General features: G+C 33.4%; 1 long non-coding RNA gene across 1 annotated transcript; it reads right to left on the reverse strand.

Moving 5' to 3' along the window:
- Positions 1–680: 680 nt before the first annotated feature.
- Positions 681–2,131, reverse strand: LOC126717390 (uncharacterized). Its single transcript, XR_007652542.1, has 3 exons — positions 2,111–2,131; positions 1,667–1,772; positions 681–1,023 (listed from the first exon to the last, which is right to left on the reverse strand). It is a non-coding gene; the product is annotated as an uncharacterized LOC126717390 (long non-coding RNA).
- Positions 2,132–5,467: the final 3,336 nt, after the last annotated feature.

Below are 5,467 nucleotides of genomic sequence, written 5' to 3' on the forward strand. Positions count from 1 at the left end.
TGATTTTTTTCTGTAATCTTTCTCAAAATACATGTTTTGTGTATATCTGTTGAACTGGTTTGAGTTTCGGAGAGAGGCGTTTATGTTATGGCGCGAAGAAGAAAGTGAACAGACAGAGAACATGGAAAAAAAAAATCGTTTGGAGAGAGTGAACAAACGGCAGTACACGCCGTCTGTTTTAAGGAGCAAATTGGCCATTTTCAACAACTCTTGGACGTGTTTGGTATTTCCTCAAATCTCGGGGTAGGTTTTTGGAATTTACCCAAAAAAAAAATATATATATATATATATTATTATTATTATTATTATTATTATTAAAAGCTGATGTAGTTTTTTTTTTTTTTTTTTTTTTATCATTTAAGTGTTGACGTGGCCATATTAACCAATCAAATTTAGACACATTAGCATCTAATTTAATATTTTAATATTAGGCATGTCAACTGTACAAACTGTTTGTCATGTAAGCATTTTCTGTTAATGAGTTAACAGTAGAGATTAAATTGAGTGCAAGTTGAAAATAGTAGAGACCAAATTAATTGTAGCCTTAAAATGTAAGAACTAAAATGGTGTTTTCACAACAAAAAAAAAAAAAAAAAAAATGAAGGTGGAGCAAACTCCCAAAAAAATCTAATAAAGAAGAGTGAGGAACAAACTGCCAAAATATCTAATAGAGCATGATATAGAGAAACCACATTGGTGCTAATCTCAAAAAGGTTTACATAATAATGTTGCTAATTTTGCAGTGTGAATGATTAGCCAGTTATTTAACATAAATCTGGCCATTCATTTCACCAAAACATTGTCTATATGAAATAGACATCATTCATGTGTAAATAGAGAATTAATTTTTTGGAGGAGTATTGGCAAACTTCCAGTGAAAATGATCCATGTTTTGAAAGCTTATACCACCAGCTACCACCTCTTCTATTGTTACAGCATCAGATACCTCCTTGAGGTCTTCTTCTGTAAGTTTCACCTTCAAAGAGTCAATATTGTTCTCTAGGTTGTTGATCTTAGTTGTCGCTGTAAAAGTCCATGGCAAATGAACAAATGATATATGAGATTTGAGTTGAATCATCACTCTTTCTCATTAATGCGTTAATCACTTTCTTTTGCAAATGACTAACCATCTCAAGTGACTCTTCCTTAGCTTTAAATGAATTTCATTTTTGTACCCTAATTTTCCTTTTATAATAACTTAATAATAAGTGCATGAAAAATTGTTTAGAGAAGAATCTGTTAAGAAAAAATTCCAATATTTGATGTTTCAATGCATTATTCTTTTAAAGCCCCAATTGAATAAACATCAGCGAAGATCAAACTCTTTATGAAATAAAGCATGAAATGTAGTTCATCTTACTAAGTCATTTCATTTTAACCATTTAACATGAAATGTCACCTATGGTATTAGCGACTAGCGAGGCAGACAGAAAAGCTAAATTGCTAAATTTTTAAAATTTCAGGGGCTTGGATGCAAATTTTCAAATATTAGTGATGAAATTGGAGCTTGCCAATTACAAGGACTTTTCTCTTGTACGTATTTTTATTCAATGAACTTGAAGATCAATTATTGCTCAAAGAAAAATATCAATGTTGCCTGAGAAATTATGCAGGCAATTTGAAAGACTAACAAATAAATGACACAAAATATTAGTGAAATATGTACCAATAAGCTATTTGCAGCCAAAATTTCCACAACTCCCTTGCCAGCGAAAAAATAAAAAAATCCAGGATAAAGAGGATTGAACTGAACTATTCCAATGCCAAGCTCCCTACATGCACAAAAGCATCAAGGTTCAAAGAGAGCATACTCATGCTTCTGGATAAGATAATTAAATATATCGAAATAAAGCTACACAAAGTGAACAATTTTCTTTATTGTAGCAGTCATTTAAAAAAGATAGTGTTATTAGAAACTCAAGAAAGAATAGAAGAAAAATAGGAGAGATATTTAGGATACATGCAATCCAATTTCTCAATCAAAAATTTCACATTGTCACGTCAAGAACTGATAAAACATGTCTGTGGTGTATTCTTTGAAGGTTTCTTAAACATGGAAGCACTCAAGAGACACAATTTTTTAAAAGCATCATATGTGAACTGAACAAACCTGCAGAGTGGAATTATCTCCTCTTTGATATCATGATTCCAGTCTGCGAGACCACTCCATTTGTAAAGCTGTAATGGGAGGCACAACATGTGCTCTCCTTACTGAATCTGGGATGGGTTCAGATAAAGCAATATGCTTGATTTTCCCTCTTCTATCAGTTTCTTGTGTTCACTGACCTACATTCAAATAAGTTATATCTAATGAAATTTGGCAACAAAATCCCACCATCACTACCATGAAATAATAAATTTGGAGAGAATTTGATATTTTCAATTTACAAACAAGAAATAATTCAAAATGGATAAGCATTGCAGGCATGTGATTGCAAGGGCCTGAGAATCACTTACAGTTTCTTCTATGGGTACTTTTGTGTCTACCTGATGCTAATAATGCAGATCAATGTATTGCACATCAAGAGTCAAGACGCTTCATGCTAGCCCCACAGCATGGGTGAACATACTCAGGGCTAATGTTCAATTGTAATGAGGAAATTCTAGTTTTTGGATGCCAAATTTGGTGGCTATTTTAAATTTCTCTCTTGGCAACTGCTTAAAGGCCTGAAAGGTATAATTCTTTCAGTTAAAATCATAGAGTTTTGACATGGTCCTCAATTATTAATCAATTCACTGACAGATAATATAGCTTGCGCATTGTATGTACAACCAACCTTATTCCCTCTGTGCAACTTTTCTGATATAAGGACCATAATATAATGGTCCATTTCCCTTGTCCAATTTATCCTCAAAGGATCATTATTAGCAGGGGACTTGTAATCCTCTTTACCTACAACTTCAAAAATAACTGTCATTACATGAGAGAATTTATTCTAGAGGCATATGGTACTAAGAAAAAAAAAAAAAAAAACAATAATGCAGTTTCATACTGTTTAAAAAAAATCAATAACTTCAAACCTTAATTTCAATGGGTAAATTTCATCCCAAGAAAATCCCTTAACCTCAAGCAGACTCTTCATTAATTTCTTATGACTGTTTAAATAAACTTTTTCCATATTTAGAGCCAAATTTTCCATTGAACAAGGTATGCATACCTTTCCATGCTTGTTTCTTGAATGCATTACAGATCTTATTGCCTTTTTAAAGTTGGTCCAGAAAAAGCCTGACAAAATGTTGGTCCATGGCTGGTGTCCAATCTGTTTTTGAACACTCTTTACATGTTGGAACAAGGCTTTTGTTGCAACACCTAATCAGTAAAAGTATTTTTATTCATTAAAAATAGATTATACTTCTTGAACACTCTGTATTTTTTTTCATTAAATATATAATTTCAGTCAATCTTACTGCATCTAGTTCCTAGCTACTAAATGAAGATATAAAATAAATTACAATCACTTCCTGAAAACTAACCATCAGGACCATCCCAATCAAGTGTTCACAAAGCCAAGGGAAAGATGTTCTCATTTTTTTGTGTGGGTATGAGTAAAGCTGCTTATTTCTCCTATAATCTGGACAAGTTTGTAAAGCAGCAGCAACATGTCTTATCATTAGGTTCAGAATCAGCTGTAAGCACATGACTCATTCTTGTGGAAACAGACAATGGTTGACTGCCCAGAGATTGGCTATAAGCGAGATTCGGTATACAAATTTTGAAGATAGTAAAAGGCCATTTTTACTTCAAAAATTATCAAATTCTATGGGGTATAGAGTCCATCTATCTCTGGACATACTCATAAGAAAGAGGGGGGGGGGGGGGGGGGGGTTGTTTTTGGCTCTTTCTTGTTTTATGCACACTCTCTGGAATAAAAATAGTAGTAATAAAATAATTAAAGAACTAGATAGCAAAATGAAATCATTCACTATGCAAAACAGGTTTAATTTAAGAAAAAAAAAACCAATAGCATACATTCCAATGACAATGACAAATGCATCATTTCTGCTGATCCATGACAGGATATAAAAACACACCCATATTCACTCCTTGAATGTCATCATCAAAGTCTATATCATGACTTGATAGGCTGTATCTTTCATCTGCTGTGTTATGTGCATATATGAAGCACAAATCATTGAAGTTCATCAATGCTTTTTTTCCCTAGAATTGTTCCTCGGGATGAGCCTGCATGTATATTATGTCAAGTCACTACTCCCTGTAACACCAAAGGTAGAGATCAAATCAAAACATTAGCAAAAACTAATGCACCTTGATGTAGACATCCCAAACATGATGACTGGCAACCACCATTTGTTTAGTATCATCCCATGAAAATCCATACTGATCAAGCAGACTCTTTACATCATTGATTTGAGTCCACAAATTAGTGTAATGACCTTCCAAGACCTTTTCATTATATGGGGATCCAAAATAGGCATTGAACATGGTCAGCATATCAGTCCAAGCTTGTTGTTGAATATGTTTCCCATCCTATTCTTCCTATGCTCCTTATCTAACAAAAGATCAATACAATAGCACTCCATTGCTGGTGTCTGGTTTGCCCTTGTGCGATCGCTACTTGCAGGCGTTTGGGTGCCCATTTCTCCCCTACAACATTAGGACTATCATTCTAGTAAGAGTCCTTTACATGCTATCACAGTGTCATGCTATGCTTCCAAGATATAAACAATAAGTCAACCCAATCCTTAGTTATAGACGTGGCAAATCCATTCAAATTCAACAAAAATATCTGAAACCCATTAAAAAGATTAGCAAACCTTTTCCAATTCGTTTAACAATTTACACTCAAACAGAAGCAAATACAATGCATACACCAAACTGAGCTAAAGTTCTACAGACTAAATGATAGCCTTTGTTTAGTTGCCGAGAAAGCTGAAGAGAAAAGAAATAAAGATTTTGAATCCTATATATTATAAAATTTTTGGGGGTCTCTCAGAAAATGAAAACCCAAGGATTCATTAACAAAACATGTGCACTTTTCACTTATCTATTTCTAAATTAAAAATTATATAATCTCAAAATAAAAATTCAAACGCAAATCAGTAATTGAAGTGAAGCTAGTAAACAGGACACGTACAATGGCAGCTCAAATCCTACAAACTAACACCCAGTTTCCCAAGAAAACCGATTGAAAAGGAAGGGGGAAATATTATTATATGCTGTTTGGGTTTTCATAAATTCAAAATCCTACGACATCAAAATGAAACATCCTTTTTTTTAAGTTCCTTTTCAGTTTCGGCGTGTCCTACTATTTCTCAGTAAGCAAGCAGAACAACAACCTATACTCTTTTCCCAGGAAAACCCCGTGGAGGCTGTTTGGATGTTTTGAGTGCCAACTTTTCAATGAATAGGAATAACCAGCACCAGTTCAAGAATATATCAGCACTTTTTTTCTTTTTTCTTTTTTTGATTATAATTTAGTTGTTACAACAAGTGGAAGAGAAGTAT

Source organism: Quercus robur, chromosome 3, assembly GCF_932294415.1.
Source record: "Quercus robur chromosome 3, dhQueRobu3.1, whole genome shotgun sequence".
Lineage (NCBI taxonomy): Eukaryota > Viridiplantae > Streptophyta > Magnoliopsida > Fagales > Fagaceae > Quercus > Quercus robur.